The sequence below is a fragment of the Hemitrygon akajei genome, chromosome 9 (genome assembly GCF_048418815.1).
Source record: "Hemitrygon akajei chromosome 9, sHemAka1.3, whole genome shotgun sequence".
NCBI lineage: Eukaryota > Metazoa > Chordata > Chondrichthyes > Myliobatiformes > Dasyatidae > Hemitrygon > Hemitrygon akajei.
Window position 1 is genome coordinate 76,372,803 of NC_133132.1, and position 18,246 is coordinate 76,391,048.

Genomic DNA, 18,246 nt, shown 5'->3' on the forward strand with positions numbered 1-18,246 from the left:
AGATCATTATTAATAGCTGGAGGCTGCACCCGTTAAGCAGCAGTAGCTTTCTATTAAGACCTTTAGCTAGTGCTTTCATCTATGAGGCTCGATTCAGACAACAAACGGAACATTGGCCGGAGATGATCAGACAATGAAAACTCGCCAGTACAATTCTCTGACAAGTCTTTACACTTGGCTGTTTAGCTCATCTTCTCGGGTCTTACTACTCTAAGCATCATGTGGTTTCCCGTGTCGTTGTCTTGAGAAAACTTGGACCTGGGTGCATTTACGTGCGCAAAACAGCCCGCTTTGGTCAGGTGAAATTGGAAGTTGAACAGTGAACGCTGAGGAATGGGAATCAGTCCTGATATTGTCATCCACCCGAACCATGGACCCTTGGAGATGGCCATGGTCTCTCCGCCTACATTCACGCCTGGTTCTCCCCAAGAAGCCTTTACTTAGAGATTACTATTGAGAATAACAGCCTCAATGTTTCAATTCAATGTTTGAATCAGCCTTTTTAGGTACACGTAGAAATTAAAATAAAAAATTGCTTTAGACCACTCCAAAGAAATATAGGGATTTTTCGAGGATGTTAGAACACACAGGGAAAATGTATTTGTGAAAACGAGACCTCGGGTTTATTGCTTGGCCGGAATAACTGATGTGTTTTGCATGTGTGTGAAATATGCGTACATACGTCCTGTCTCCCCCTTACCCCTTTTTCTAAAAGCGAAGTCGATTTCACTCTTCACTTTCACGGAGCACCCGGCGCGGTCGAGCCTGCGAGAATCTCCTTGACAGGGGTGTCAACACGTGATAAGGTGACAAGAGCTTCATAAATGTGCTGGCAGAAGTGAAAGAGGTTGAAAGAGAGAGGGAGGGACAGAGAGGGAACCGAGAGCGAGAGAGAATCCCAGAGAAAGCGCAGGTCGGGAGGGGGAGCGGTGTGAGTTCCCGAGAGAGCAAAGCGAGCTGTGCAAGTGGGGGACGGAGTGATCACGGGTACTGGCACCACCTCACAGAGTAAATGGAAATCAAATCGACCGAGCGCTCTCTGGGAGGCAGCAGCGAATTAATGCGATCTCCAATTCCTTTCACTAGAGAAATCTCTTGAAGAGGAGGGGGAAAGGGACAGAACAGAAAGTGTCTGAGAGCCGAATCTATCCAGCCTAACAAAAGAGACCCCGAGCTCAAAACGCGACCCCAATTGCTCTCCGGAGGTGGAAATTCAAGGTAAGTTAATATTGAGTATGCATATTTATATAATTAGATGATAATAAGTTTCTAATGCCCAAGGTCGTGATTTTGCGAAGATGTTTCAACTCGTTAGGATGCAGTTAAATGCGTTGATGTTTTATAGTAATTACAATTGAAGTTAAATTGGTGACAAACTTGATATGATTTAAACTGCGGCGTTTTCTTTTGTAAAACAAGTAGCATTTTCAATTGAACTTTGTCATCTGAAAATTGTAGCGAATTCCCAAAACCCCAAGCGGAGTAAAAATGCGAGAGCTCCATAATTTCTAAAGGGACCATACATATCTCCTGCACTGGATCTCCGACATGTTGACTTCTTTTGTGGCTGATGGCTCCCCTCGGAGGGGCAGGTGCGAAGAATGTACCTACCCTTTTTTTTCTTGTCTCCATTACTTTGGACCTTGATAATAAACAGTTATTTTGGTGCACATTGACATTGCTTAAGCTGACTTAGTGGATGGACTATTGCTGGGTATCTCGTTACTGTGATCATAAACAGTGAGTTTTGATCCCGTTAAAAACAACTCCCGTCCCTTAATGTAAAGGTAATTTGAAAACAAACCCCAATAAATGCATCTATATAATGCAAAAAAAAAAGCAGAGGAGAAACTTCAGATGGAAGGAAGAAGAAGAATGCAAAATCCATGTTATTAACTTTTAATATAAACATAATGGCTTGAGTTATATTTCAAGAAGTATCAGCCAGGACAGGGAGTCCGAATAGCTTCCAGTGTGCCCTGTTGAATGTAAGATTCATTTTTGTTTACAAAAAATATTGTGCATATTGTTAACTGAAACCCAAAAAATTGACGCCTCAAGGAAAATCATTTCGCGCACTCAACAATGGCCCACATAATGCGCGCCGTCACTTCAAGTAATTCAGTAGTCTGTATCCAAATGTTTCATGTCTCCAAAACAATCAATCATCACATGATCTGGTTTTTGCAATGATCAGCCAGGCACGGAATGAGTGGGCGAGACGCCTATCAGCCTTAATAACACCAGAGATTGGATAAAATTTCAACAACAAAAAAAAACATTTACGTCGGTTGCCTGACAGCAATTAAAACTAATTGATCTGCGTGTGCCATCTCTCTGTACAACAATTCTTGTTTTAACAATATAATATATGCCTTCCTTTTAAAAAATCCCGTCAGCTTGCGGTTCGTCGGGTGTCTGACTGAGCTCTAGTGGACTGATCCTGTATTATCACGGTTTAGTTCTAGGTTGCATTGAGTGTCGGGACATGGCGTGGAAGTTCGTAAGTTGATAAATCAGAACTGATAACACACATCAACCAGTGCGAAGGTGTGATTTGGAAGAACGGTACCTTCCACCATTGGCAATTCGACTCAGCTCACAAAACATCCCAATATGCTTATGGGTTTGCCTGTAAATGTGCGCGTATATGTAAAGAGACTGATATTTATTTAATGAGAATGATCATACCATGCCAAATCGTATCGAAGGTCGCTTCTGAGAAACCCGGAACAACTCGCGCCTCTACAAAGCCTTTGTTAATGGTATATAGATGACTGTATGTTTTTCGCTAATTAATAATAAAAAATTTATTGGAAGCCAAAGGAAATCCCCAGTTTAACAGCTGAGAGTGAAACATTAGCCTCGAGTAAAACATCTTTCCGAAAATTGGAGTTGACATCAGTTGGGTAATGTACTGGGGAATATGTGGAGTTACTTGAGGATGGTGTAATTTAGAGTAGAATATTTCATCAAATACTTGTATGAAGAATGACGCTTAGCTCCTTCTTTTGCAATAGCTTCTTCACTAACATTAGTTTTCTTGAGCGATATTCCTAAATGGCTGAGAAACATTACAATACCTCTTGTTCTATCTCATAAATTAAACTGAAATTCTCCACATCTATTAACTAAAGTGTACCCTTTCTCTTAAGTTATTTGAAAGAGAGTGCATGACTAAAACAACACCTGAAACCATCCTGTTTATATTATTTCAGTGCTCTCCACACAAGTGGTCTTAACATAGCAAATGTCACTTCCATTATAGATGTTGTCTGTCTGGCAACACAAAGCAAAGCTGAAAGGTACGGTACCCTGTTTTGCCTTTAATGGATCAGCAGCGACTCAAGTTCAGTGTGGTAAATACCGGAGAGGTTGATGCTCACATTACTTCTTAATCATGGATTGTTTGTGCTCATCCCAAATCCAGATACAACTCCAGTCCTTTCCTCCACTTCACCATCTGCCAACTCCTCACAACTGTCCTGACAGAATTAAATACCTCCCTGCCGAACCACCCCACCCTCTGTTCCATTGCCCATACCTGTCTTCAGGCATTGTTACTTTAACGTGGCTGTTAACTTCATTAGTTAGCGAATACTGTACGTTCTCATCTCCATTTGCTTGTTAATCCTGCTGCATCAGACCTGTCCATCATTGATCTTGCCCTTGCTGAATGTTTGCTTATCAGTCTCCTATTTACTCCACCCTGCCTTTTGTTCTATCCTTTGAGCTTCTGGTTACATAGCAGTTCCAGATGGAGACAACTTGTCATGCTTTATTGCATTAAAGTTGCTATTTAAATGCAAGTTCTTTTATTCTGAATCATCATTTCAATTAACAAACTTTTTCACTCCTTTTCATGAACTTTTCATGAAAGGGTTCCCCATTTCAACTGTTGCACAAACGACATGCCAAATTTTAAAATATTAAATCAAGTTCTGCTCATATTTCCCTGATTTTTCCTCTTCATTTACATATTTTACTTCCACTATTTCCACTCACTTCAATCATTATCCTCCCGTGTTAATTACAGCTTATTCTGACATTCATGATTTTTCTGACAGAACCACATCCTCCTTGCAGTGGTTAGTCCCCATTCTAAATTTCCATAACCCCTCCTCTAATATCTCCCTACTTGCCTCTCTCATCTACACATCATACACTTTATTAGGTATTTCCTGTACCTACTAGAGTGATCACAGAGTGTATGTTTGTGATCTTCTGCTGCTGTAGCCCATCAACTTCAAGGTTCAGCACTCCACTGTCATAACGCATGGTTAATTGAGTTACTGTCGCCTTCCTGTCAGCTTGAACCAGTCTGGCCATTCTCCTTTGACCTCTCCCATTAGCTAGTCATTTTTGCCCACAGAACTGCCACTCACTGTATGTTCTTTTTGTTTCTCTCACCATTCTTTGTAAACTCTAGAGTCTGCTGTGTGTGAAAATCCCAGGAGATCAACATTTTCTGAGATACTCAAACCATCCGGTCTGGCACTGACAATCATTCCAAGGTCAAAGTCACTTAGATCACATTTCTTCCCCATTCCAATGTTTGGTCTGTACAACAAATGAACCTCTTGACCATGTCTGTATGCTTTACTTCATTGAGTTGCTGCCACATGATTGGATGAGTAGATATTTGCATTAATGACCGAGTGTACAGATGTAGCTATAAAGAGGCCACTCAGTGTATGTAAACTACCATTTTTGATCAGACAACTCCAAACCAGAAAAAGCTAGAAAAACTCAGCTGAACTCAGCTCCAGCATCTGCAGCTTTTTAAAGTTTTAATTTCAATCTTTTTACTGTTACAGTCTCAGCAACAACTTGCATTGATATTAATATTGCTTTAATATTGAGAAGAAGTTAAAAAATTAGAAAAGAAACAAGTCATTGCTAGACAAGCATCGATTAAAAGCTAGTGAGTGCATGGGTGATGGGCAGATTGGAAGGTGGGAAAAACAGCTTCAGATAAGCTTATGTTTAAGAAGTTTACAATGGGAAGTGATGTTGGCAATTCTGTCTCCTGTCATTTCATTTTGTTCTCTCCCTTAAACAGTCCTCCAACCCATCATATGTTCATTATATGCTGTTAAAAAAATTCTTCCCCTGCCACTAACATCCTGTGGGTTGGTACCTGACATGCCACTTCAATCTACATTGAATTACTCCATTCAAATGTTCACTCCACTTGCTAAAATTTCCTCAGATCCCACTTCCCCATGCTCATAACCTTGCAATTAAACCTGCTTCCCTATCCAAGTTTACACATCACTCCAAGCTGCACCTGAAATACAGGGATGCCTTCAAGTTGTCATCTCAGATCTTTGCCTATTTCACCTCTATTCAGACTGCTGAATCAAGACTCTGAGAATTTGTCAGACTGTCTGAGACTGGAATTAAAGCCACTTGTAGTTTCTAGCTAAGACCCTTCAGTTTACATTGATGCCTCTTTCCTCCTTTTGTGGATTCCTTCCTTCACTGCAAACATATTGATGAGATTCATGAAGCCCACATCTCATTGCCATAATACTGCTCCCAACCTGCCTTCACTTTATCTTGGAGAAATAATTTGCTGGGTTGGACAGAATCTGTGGGAGGAATGGAATTGTTGGTGTTTCGGGCTGAAATAACAACAATTCCTTTCCTCCCACAGATAGTGCTCAAGCTGGTGAGTTCCTGCAGCTGATCTTTGTAGCTCCAAGTTATCTCCTCTGTCCCTGCTCTGAAATAGATTTGCATGCTTTCTTCTATTTTCAATCTTCTGTTACGCATACCAGACTCTTCCTTTAATTGCAATTATTCATTTAGTTACAATCTAGCTTCCGCTCTTGCCAGGTTTCTCCTCATCTCCCTTTGATGCCTTTGCATTTTGTCAGTCCACCTCCCTCAACTACAGATACTGTTTGCGTAGGCAGCTCAACTGTTCTTTCTCCTCCTCCCTTTGGCTAATCACTTCAGATGAACTGGAGCGTTCAGGTCTATATCCTTATTAGATTCTTCATTGACGTTTTCCAGAAGTATATGGATAATGATGTTACTCACCAGTATAATAATGCTTTTCCCATTGGCCCAAAGATAACTGTCAACAATTTTAATCTGCTTTTTTAAAATCAATCTCTATATTACTTTCCACACTGTCCATGCTAATTCCTAAATTGAAGCCACTGTCATATACTGTTGAAGTCTTCATCACAACAAGACCTGACTTTTCCAATATCCTCCTTCACATAGTTCATTGATTCAATATGTACGGCATCTATATTGATCCACACTGAATTCCATACACTTCTTGCCTTTCCAGTCTTTGGGCACCTTCACGGTGAAGGATATCATTTTGAAAGCTCTCCATCATTACTTTGTTACACTGCCCGACCCTCCCATCATGTGCCCCTTCTTCCCTACCTGACTCCATCAACCAACACCAATCTCACTCTTCTAGACTTTTCTTGTAAGTACCTTCTGATCTGTTAAATAGGTTGCTTTTTATGCTGCTTTGCCTCTTCTTTAGTTGCTCTGATTTTACCCCCTGAAGTCTCTTTTCAGATCAATTTGCTTTTGTCAGAGCCCTGTTTAAAAGCCTTTCCTAGATGTTTCACTAAACTTTTGCTTCAGTGTCCCATCTTGATCTCACCACTCTTTCCACCCCCAATACTGGGAGTCCGCCAAGTCTATTTTGTTTCTTATTGAGAACATTTTGGAATATTTTCCATGAGTTTTGAGCATGGAGTCAAACAACACAGAAGGGGGCCTTTCAGCTTATTATGTCTGAAAGGCTATGTGAAGTAATTATCCCGTTAATTCCACTTCGGTGCTTGTTCCCCAGCCATGCAAATGTTTCCTCATTAAACATTTATTCAATTCTGTTTCAAAAGTTATTGTTGCATATGTCTTCATAGGTCATGTGTACTTGACCATAACAACCTGCTACATTGAAAGAAAACACCTTTATCCCCATCAATACATTATTTTACTAATGATACTAAATCTGTGTCCTCTGGTTACTAACCCATAAAACAGGTTCTCCATCCAAATCATTCATAATATTAAACTAAATTTATATTAAATTTCTGCTTCTCTACAGATAAGCCCAGTACTTTAATCTTATCACAATTGGAAGTTCCTCATCCAAGGTTTAATTCTATTTAATCTCCTGCATTTTATTTCCAAAACATTGCCTCCCTTCCTAGAGTTTGTTGCCTTAAACTGTTAGCAGCATTCTAACAGATGCTACCAGTGACTGTATAGAGGTATTAGTCCCCATCAACATTTCCATTTCTGATATATTTCCCAGATATCTAGATATTAGACTTGCAACATTGTTATTTTAATACAATAAGCAAACTTGGAGGGATTCTGTGGGTCAGGCAGAATCTGTGGAAGGAATTGAACAGTCAATATTTTGGGTCAATACCCTGTATGGAGATTCAACCCCAAATGTCAACTATCCACTTTCCTCCACCAATGTTGCCTGACCTGTTGAATTCCTCCAGCAGTTTGTTGTCTATTGCTCCAGATGCCAGTAATGTGCCTCCATTATTATTTCAATGTTGGGTACCAAATATCAGAAGCTACAGCTGTCAGATATCATATGTATGGAGAAATTTGTCACAAAGTACAAAAGTAGGTTCTATTGAATTTTGAAAGAAAAAGTGGATTGGTGTTACCATGATTGTAAATGGATAAATTTATAGGCAATATATTCTCCAGAGGTCTTCAACTCTCTTTGCATCTATATTACCAATATAGATACACATAATAAAGATGCTTCTTTTCAAGTCTGGGCAAAATTGGAAACTCATTTGTGAAGTAATTTTTTTACATAAACAGAAGTGATTCTGCAGATGCTGGTTCTGTAGAAGGGTCTCGGCCTGAAACAATAACTGTTGATTCATTTTCATAGATGTTGCCTGATCTGCAGAGTTCTTCCAGTGTTTTGAATGTATTTTTAACATCTCCTACAGTAAAGCTACCATTGCACGCTGAGGGATCTATTGCATTGTCTCTGTACCCCTTTGTGGTGTTCCATTCATCACCTGATCACTTTTGCCCTCCGCCCTTTCATAGATAGACCTTTCCCTCTTTTCTTTGCTCCCCAATTATTTTTCCTGCTATTACTCTTACTGCTGCTTTTCCAGTTTTCTAAGTTCTGATGGATCAGTTCTGAAACATGAACTGTGGTTCATTCTCCACAGCATGACCTGCTGAGAATTTCCAATGCCTTCTGTACCATATCAACACCAGTTTGCTTTTGTTAATAGTGGGTCTGTTTTGCCATCTGCCTAATGATATCACTGGGAGTTTAAAGAATTCAGTCTCAGTACAGTCATAGACAGTAAAAACCACTGGAGCTTTAACTTGCGTATTTTTCTTTAATTTCCAGGCAAATGGAGGATTTAACTCCCAATGATCTATTATTAGAGTTAGGAGCTAAATGTCTGTAGTTCCCTCTGAGGGCATTATTTAACATCACAGAGTAATGCCACACACAATGATTATCACAATGTAAATGGAACTACCTCCAGAAAATCTCATGGTGCATTATTTAAGTGAGATCCCTGTTAGCTGAAAGCCACGTGACACTGAGATAAGCAGCCAATAATCTACAGTTTATGAGTGAAAACTGTCGTTATGAGTCAAAGAACAAACAGTTGGAGTTTCTCCAGCAGCTTATTACTATTTTTCTCTCCAGATTCCAGTATCTGCAGTCTCTCCTGTGCCTCAATTCACATGCGAGTGTACTTTGAATATTATGTCCCTGTAAACGATCATCTGCACACTGAGGGTCGCCAGAGGAAGCTTAACTAGCACTCTGAGAGACAATTAATATGTTTGTTTCCTCTTACACAAAATGTAGCTGTGTTTGTTCTGCAGTCAAATCAGTGGTTGCCCCCTCACTCCCCTAATGGAGGGCGACCTCTAGTGACTGCAGCTGTTTCTATACAACCTTTGGATTACATATTAAGGAAAATTACCAGTGCCCCAGAATTAGTGTTTTATTTTACAGAATTAATTTTATTACAGCAGCTTACTTTCTTAACTTAGATATATGTGAGATTTTACCTTTTCATTGCTTTCCAAGATAGTGCATGGTTTTATTATTTGGTTAATATAGGTTGTATCTTTTCGCATACAATATTTGGAAAGATACTGTGTATATACTTATATACTTGAATTATGTTGCCACCCAGTCTGACACAGACCAACCCTTTTCCCTCTACAGATCCTCTGCTATAAACAACTTTGCCTGTAATCAAGCTGTTTCAGTGTAGTTTGAATATGGACATCCACTGAACCATGTGGAAAGTTGCTCATGTATGATTTATTGATGCAAAAACAAACCACATTTGACTAATGACCTTCCAAATGGTTTACTCTCAGTCATATGCAAAGTGGTGGCAGTTTCCATCAACAGTGCTATTAATCATCAGTTGCTCACCAATAACTTCACAACTTCAACTTTTATTAGGATCACGCTCTCTAGATTTGATCATAACCTTGATCCAAATATGGATCAGTGAGTTACATTCTGGGGGAGAGGTGAGACACCATCGGAGCACTTAATAGAGTGTGACTTCTAGGAGCTCTGGTAAAAGGCATTGGCTGTTCAGGGGATATTTCTGCAAGGCTTGGATTTGCACCGAGGAAGATGATAGCGGTCAGCTATCCATGTCCCAGTATATTTCTGCAGGAGTTCCTCAGGGCTGTGTCCTGGGCCCAGTCACATTGTCAGCTGCCTCATCAATGGTCTTCCTTCCATCTCAAGCTCAGGAGAGCAGATGTTCAGTTCCACTTGAAGCTCTTCAACTCATGAAGCAGACCATGCCTGCATAAGGCCAGGCCTAGGCAACATTCCAGCAAGTGACAAATAATGTTCTTGATACAAAAGTGCTAGCTAATGACCATCTCCAACAAAAGAAAATTAAACCATTTATCTTGACAGTGCCATCACTCAGTCACTCCATCATCGTACTCTGGAGGCCATCACTGACCAGAAAGCCAATTGGAGGGAAGGTTTCTTATGGGAAGTGACTCATCACTTGAGATTCTAGACTCTTTCATCCTCTACAAGGCACAGTTAGGAGCATAATGGCCTACTTTCCACTGGCTACACTGAGTACAATGTGGACAATGCTCAAGATTGACATTCTCCTGGATAAAGCAGCCCAGTGAAATAGCACCCCAATCACTACCCTAAATATTAATTTCCTTCATCCCCAACAAACAATGGATGTAGTGTGCAAAGTTCAGGTTCTTATCCAGGGGACTGACGGCACATTCCAAACCCATGACCTCTGCCACCAGGAAGGATAAAGGAGACAGATAGGAACACAATAGTCTGCAGGCTTCGCTTTAAGTCACACATCAGTGGAAATATATCAGTGGCCCAAATTCTGGAATCTTCTATCGGACAGCATGGTGTAAGCATCCTCATTAGAAAGATTGAGGTATCATTGCCACATTCTCAAGGGTGAATAGGGATGGTCAATAAATACTGGTCAAGTTTGGCAAAATGATCCTGAAAACTGCATCTATCTGATTCTCTTTTTTTTTAAAGCATCTCATTGGAATGTGCAGATTTTCAATGTTAATGCAATCAAGTTTTTTTTGGAGTCTCCTTTCCCCTTCCACCCACACCATCCCCATTCACCTCTTCAGCACGCACAATGTGCACATCCTGTGCCTCTCTGGCTGATGAGCAATGGAACCAACGGTTAATGGGTTGTGATCAATATCACTCTATGAGAATACAGGAGTATAAGCAACAGAAGCAGGAAGAGACTCTTTGGCTCCTCGTGCCTGCTCCACACTTCACTAAGTTAATCTGTTATCTCAATTAACTGCATTAACCACAAATCCCCTAATTCCCTTAATATCCAAAACACTTTCATTCTTGAAAAGATGCAACCTCCACATCCTTTTGGGTAGAGAATTCCAATGATTCTCTACCTTCTAGATGAAAACAATCTGTTCTTATCTCAGTCCTTAATGGATACCTCTCTGTTTTGAGGCTTGAACCAGGGGAAACATGATCCCTTCAGTTGTCCTATCAAATCCCTTACAGATTTTGTATGTTTCAATGAGATCAGCTCTCGGTCTTCTAATTTTACACGCACAGTCTCGTAAAACAAACTCCAGGAATCAATCCGGTGAATCTTTATTGTGCTCCCTCTAGTATTGATTTACCCTACTTTTATTGCCAATCTATATATAAGATTCCAGGTGCAGTATTTCAAGGGCTACATATAATTGTCACTTATCTTACATAGTGGGATTGCATTAGCCATCTTCAAGATTTCTGCTGTAATAGAGAGGTTTAGGTTTACTGACCCTAAAAATTTCATCCTGCCTTGTGGGAGGTAGCTCGTCTTTACTTCCTTTCCTCCTACTTAATGTTCAAGGCTTGTAAATCTATAAGAAATAGAAGCAGAAGACCATATGGTGCCTATATAATCTTGTTCCTTAACTACTCTTCCAGCCATGGCCCTATTTCCTTGATTCTTTTGTCTCAATTGCTTTCTTGAATATTCTCCTGTTTCTGTTTGTCCTTTCAGGAATAAAATTGTCAAGTCCTACACGAATTTCATGAGCTCCATCGAGATGTACCTTTTTCAGGGATGTTATACATTTATGACAAGAGGGACTGCACCTGCTGTTCTAGTATGCACACCAAAGCTTTTGTGCACCAGGACATATTGACATTCTTTTAGTTTATTTCTACAATAAAACTTACAATAAAATAGCAGCACAAGACAAGTTGAGGAAAGAATTATCCAATTATTTCTATTTCCCTACATTGTACCTATATACCTGCAATTACTATCATTTTTATTTTTAAGTTTTCTTCTATTACTCTTTCAGATCAGAATTTCCAGATCATATATAGACCATCAGATATAGGAAAAGAATTAGGCTATTCAACCCATCATGTCTGCTCCAACAATCAATCATGGTTGAATTTTTTTAAACCCAGTTTCCTGCCTTCACCCCATTATCCTTAATCCCCATTAACAATCAAGAACAAGTCTCTGTCTTAGGTATACCCATTAACTTGACCTGAATAGCCTTCTGTGGCAAGAGATTTCACAGTTCCTTGTAAAACTCTCTGTCTGAAGAAATTCCTCCTCATCTCTGTTTTAAAGGGACATTTATTTATCTGGATGTGCCTTTGAAATTTAGATTCCCCTACTAATGGAAACATCCCCTCCACATCCACTTTATCCAGGCATTTCAGTATTGGTAGGTGAAAGGAAATAAGTGTGTAGTAGAAGAAAATAAAGAGATAAACTGATGAGCCAAGCTATAAGAATATGTTTTTTTTTAAAAATTAAAAATAAATATATATTAAGAATATATATTTTTTAAAGTATCTATCCTGCTGGTTGAAATTCTACCTGACTACAATTCTGCCTGGCCAGCTGCAAGTTTATGTGCACTCCTTTAAGCCATATTCAGCATGTTTTCCATGCTTTTTTGAAATATAATACAACGTGTGTCTTTCTAGATGGTGTCATATTCCCTCAATACAAGTTAGGTTATTGGTCTAGGTCATATATGTCAAACTCAAGGCCCGCGGGCCAAATCCGGCCCGCGGTGGAATTATCTTTGGCCCACGAGATAATATCTAATTACTATTAAAGCTGGCCCCAGTAATCGAAGCACCTATGGCGAATGATATGGCTAATGCTGAGTTTATTCGGGAACCAGGTTTTCAGGGTTTTTAGTGTTTATTCGGCAGTCTTGCTCGGCAGTCTTCTTCATAAGAAACGGAATTTGTAAAGTGAAACACTTTGTAGTTAAAGCAGAGACTGAGACACATGAGAGCAGGCTGAAAAAACGGAGGCAACGAAAGCTGCGTTCGCACGCGTCCGACTGATCCGGCCCGCATGAAGCTGTATTTTGCTCAATCCGGCCCGTGACCTAAAATGAGTTTGACACCCCTGGTCTAGGTTATGGGCTCTGCATCACATGGATTTAATACACAAACCCACAGAGCCAATGCGATCAAGCTGACATATGGTGGATTGCACCTACTGTTACTATTTCATTTTAAGACAGACTAGAACCTACTGATATTCATTTCTTTCTCTACTTCCTGCTTGCAATCACCATAATGAACCACCTTGAATGATCTGTTTGTCATCATGGTGTCATAGTCATAGAGCGCTACAGGCCCTTGAGCCTAATGAGTCCATGACGAACCATTATTCTACTTAGTCCCATTGACTTGCCACTGGACTTCATACCCATCCCATCCATGTACTTATCCAAACTTCTCTTAAGTGTTGAAATCAAACCTGCATCCACCACTACTGCTGGTAGCTCATTCCACACACTTACCACCCTCTGAGTGGAAAAGATTCTCCCTCTGGTTGCCCTTAAATATTTTACCTTTCATCCTTAACCTGTGACCTCTAGTTCTAGTCTCACTCAACCTCAGTAGAAAAAACCTCTTGCTCTTGCACTTATCCTATCTATACCACACATAATTTTATTCTATCAAATAATCCCTCATTCTCCAATGCATCCAGTTTCCTATCTCAGTGAAAGAGACTGAAGAAACTTCACCCAATTCCTGGTGTGGTTGATTGCAGAATACAAAGCTGTGCTATTAGTATTATATCTTTTTTTCTATGGCCATTTACCTTAGCTGTTAATTTCTAAACTGGAGCCCCACCATGTTTTTCAAAAATCTAACTTTTCAACAGCTTCTGCAATTCCCCTAACCACCATGGAGTTACAAATTCATTCAAAATGTTGCATGTTCTATTATACACTGTGGAAATGATGAGATCCTACTTCTAATACAGCCTCACCAGGCCTTTTCAGCTGAATATCCTGTGGCCACAGTGAGAAAATCCTAGCAAGGCCTTGCATTGCATTTGCATCAAAATAAACTGTTTTCTGTTGTTGACCATTGCAATTTCTTCCCAGAACATTCACATAACACTAGCAATTTTTGCGGTGCTTTCATATGCTCCATGGAACCTGTGAAACTTGGTGAAGAGCAGAGAATGTTATTGGCTTTAAAATAAGGACTGAAAGTGTAAATTGAAATCCAAGAGTATTAAACAACAGATTATCAATTGCCAGCTTAGTGCTGAACTAAGGGGCATCTTTGTACTCTGCAGTAAACCACATTAGATTGAGCTAAGACCCTTCAATTTCATTGTATGAATAATTTTTACAACCAACAGAACAATAGTGCATCGTATTGGCATTGGCTGGATTTGAACCAGATTCTCTAAAGTTTAAGAACTCATCTACAACTTGCAGTTCAGTACATGCTGCCTAACTCTGATGTGTCTATACCATGTACCTGCAGTCTGAATATGGAATTGAAATATTAATCTCATTAGTATTTTGACTGCTGATACGAAGTTCAGGGGACTGAGTTATTGTTCCCTGTTTTGCTATGTCAGCTCTGATTATAGGTTGTTTGTCCCACTCCCATCAGCAAGGAGGTTATGCAGCATCCAAGCCAGGACCACCAGACTCAGAAACTGTTACTTTCCCCAGGCAGTAAGGCTGATCAATACCTCCACAAACTAACTCCACCACTACTTTATTATTTCCTGTCTGTCACCTTATATGGAGCCTAGTGTCACTTTATGGACACACAATCAATCTATATATATAAGCTATCATATGTATTTATATTTATTGTGTTTGTTTTATTATTATGTTTTTTATCTGTTGTGTGTTTTTTTTGTCCTGCATCAGAACTGGGGTAACAATGACCTTGTACCCCTTTACATTTCTATATAGGAAATGACATTGAACGATTTTGAATCTAGAGTCATAGTTTTTTTGTATTTTGTCAATTCAGTGAACTAACCTGCATTACCTTCAGCATGAATTCTTTATGAACAGCAGGAACATGCCCATGGCCTTTTAGCTCAAGAAAATTCAAGTCCATGGCTGAATATCCCATGAACATTGTAACCAATCCATTGAGAACGAGCAACAAAAAAATAAACCTTAATTCAGAGCAGCACAAAAAACACTGGAGGAACTCAGCAGGTCAGGCAGCATCTATGGAGGGGAATAAACAGTTATTGTTCCAAGCTGAGACTCTTCATCAGGAATGGAAAGGAAGTGAGGGGGGGGTGGGGAGAGAAGTCTGCAAAACCTCGGTGTTAACCCTTAACTCAGCCCCAAATTTAGCACTGTTCATAGTCTGTCACTTAATGTATGTGGATTTTAATTTATTTTAATATACAGTATATGATTAATAAGAGAAATGCTTCATTATGTTACTTTGACTGAGGTTTGGACAACTAATCTCAGGGTGATATAATCGGTTTTTAGGTAGTCACCTCAAACATCCTTTTTTCACAACGTGGCTTTGCTGCACAGGTCATGCGTTTGCCTTGCTTTTACGTTTTCCATCATTCGGTCTCTTGAGCTGTTAGCATAACAGTGCAGCCATGAGCAGCAAACTAATTAGTAACACAGAAAAGCAGCAGCAGGGTAAAATGATCCTAAAGCTAGAAAGCTAAGAGTAACCGCGACTCCATCTGTAAAACTGTTATTACACCTATCTTAGGTTATATTTATGGCTGGTGCAGATCACAGATCTCAGTGAGGGCAAACTATGTACAGTATGTTTCTTTTAAAAAGATTATTTCAAGGGAAGGAAGATTAGGAAGTTAGATGTTCTTTGAGTTGGTAAGTACTGTTGCTATTTGGACCAGTCATATTGAAGATTTCATGTTTTGTAGCTACTTGGAAGGCCATTTGCCCTAAAGATATATGCCAGCTCTCATTATTTCATGCACAATGTGAACTGAAGGGTCTGTTTGTGTGTTGTATAACTCTATGAATCAATGACTCTGTGCCCCACACACTTCCCTGTAACCCTTTCTCCCCTCAGCCCCACCCTCCCCTTCCCCCAATTCTCTGCCAGCAACCCTCAGCAAGAGCAAGTTAAGTAGCTGATTCACCTACCAGCATATCTTTGGGGACATGGGAGAACCGGCATAATAACATGGAGAACATGCATACTCCACACAGTTAGCATAAAGATCAGGACTAAACCTGAGCCACTGATGCTTTGTGATGACAATGCTAACTGTTCCGCCTGCACGTGAGGCTAACTTGCAAGTTACACTCGTGCCATTTTTGGGAGTTGGGGAAGTTGCTAAGGAGAAGGAAAATCCCAAGGATTAACCAGAAACCTACACAAAGTTGTTCTGGATTAGGGCAAACATCATTAGTTATCAGCCAATTTCAGCAATTATTGACTGCTTAAATTGTAATTGCATTTAAAATGAGCTCCTTGATGACAGTAGCATTGAAGCTCAACATTCCAAGTCAATGCAGGAGCAAACGTGGAACTAAAATACTTGTAGGAAATAACTAATTTGCTTCAATTTTGTTTCCCTATGAATTCTGTTTATAAGGAGAAGTAAAGTGTTTTTTTCTCTCAATGTTTGTACATACCAGGTTTTTCAAATGTAATTACTACATCAAAGTAGATACACTGTGTGCAACAAGTCATTGTGATCATGAATAAATAATCTCTTGTGGATAGAGGAGTGAACATTGCCAGAGGAGTTAAATAGGGGTCTGTGGGGCATGCGTAGCCTTGTGTTAATGTCACATTTGAAGTACAGCCCATCTAAGAGTAAGGTACTTCCTCAGTATGGTACTGGAGAGTGAAATTTTACCTTGGTTCAGTCTCTGGATTGAGACTGGAACCGAAGCCTTACACAATATCTGGCAAAGTGGATATGTTACTGGACTCTAGATTGCTTGTCTCGTAGCAGGGAAAATGGCAGATTTCTCCCTCCACACATTCCAACCAGAAGGGGCAGGAGGTTAATCGACTGGTTACCCATAAGTAATTGAAATAACTGCAATCAATGGTATGAAACTTGAGAGAAGTGATCTCTTTTTATCAGAATTCCTCCCAGGAAATCCATTCCTTCTGACAATGTCATTCATACTCCAGAGTAGCACACTGGAAGTGTTGTATCTGTGGACTCTCTTGTACATATATCCTGCATTCTCCATTCACATGATAAGCTGTCACTGTGCTGCTTGTGTACTCCTGCTGTGCCGAATCGTATCAGAATCAGATATAATATCTCTGTCTTACATAACATGAAACCTGTTGCTTTGTGGCAGCAGTACAATACTAAACAATAGTGATGTTTAATGATGCTCATACCAAATGAATGGTAGTTTATTTCCTATGCACGTACTGACTGGATGCCAATAATTTCTCTGACTCTTTTCTGGGTGCCCCTTCTGGGATTCAGCATTTCCAGCTCAGGGAAATGAAATCAGTTCTGCATGGAGACCACTGCTAACACTGTACACAGAAAAGCCCCATGGCGATTCAACTCATTATTTTAAGATATTCATTGCACAAGCATTCTACCCAATTTAGGCATTCATTATATGGGCATGAATTCTCATCCTGTGCTGAGATATGTTTGATTAAATTGCAAACCTTCTTTATAGATACAAGGAAATGTAATAAATTTCAGTCTTTTTGTTGTTGAAGACTGTACCAAATATGCAACTAGTCTCATCCTATTGCACAGTATCAAAGTGACATGTCTGCTTTTGTGCTGTAAGGACAATTTTCATTGGCTTGGTATGGTCACTCTTATCTACCTACTGACATTTGATATCAAAAATTTATCATGGAAAGCAAAAACAGCTTCCTCTTTATCAAAATCCTCCCTCTACTTAAGTATTACAGAACAGAATCAAAATAAGTTATTTTCAAATAAGCCATCTGTTGTGAGCCCTTTAAACTGTTCAGTCGCATATCTACATGGCAGTGTAGCAGATAGTACAACGCTTTACAGTAGGCAGCAGTAAGACTGGGGTTCAATTCCCATGCTGTCTGTAAGGAGTTTGTACGTTTTCCCCAAGACCATGTGGGTTTCCTCCCAGTGCTTTGGTTTCCTCCCACATTCCAAAGATGTATGGTTAGGGGTAGTGACTTATGGCCATGCTATGTTGCTGCCAGAAGAGTGGCAATAGGCCAGCTGCCAAGTGCAATCTTTGCTGATTTGATTGGATTTGATGCAAAGCAGACACATTCCACCAGATGTTTCGATGTACATGTGACAAATAAAGATAATCTTTAAAATCTTTCTTTTATCTTCTCATACACCAAACAAGGGGACCTATATAGATTTCATCATCCTTAACATCAAAATTACTGAGTAAGTCCCATTTGTAACAAGTATGTAATATCACTGAAAATTGATATCCTTCCAG

General features: G+C 39.7%; 1 protein-coding gene across 3 annotated transcripts in view; it reads left to right on the plus strand.

Annotated features, from left to right (window-relative positions):
- The first annotated feature begins 217 nt into the window (after positions 1–217).
- The window catches only part of cnr1 (cannabinoid receptor 1), a 33,046-nt gene continuing 15,017 nt past the window's right edge, over positions 218–18,246 (plus strand). The window contains exons 1-2 of one of the 3 annotated variants that reach the window (XM_073056393.1): positions 218–299; positions 1,087–1,218. The gene's annotated coding sequence lies outside the window, so the exon portion shown is untranslated. Of the gene's footprint in view, positions 300–851; positions 1,219–18,246 lie in introns of those variants that run through there. The other 2 variants (XM_073056392.1, XR_012100251.1) reach the window with 2 other exon arrangements.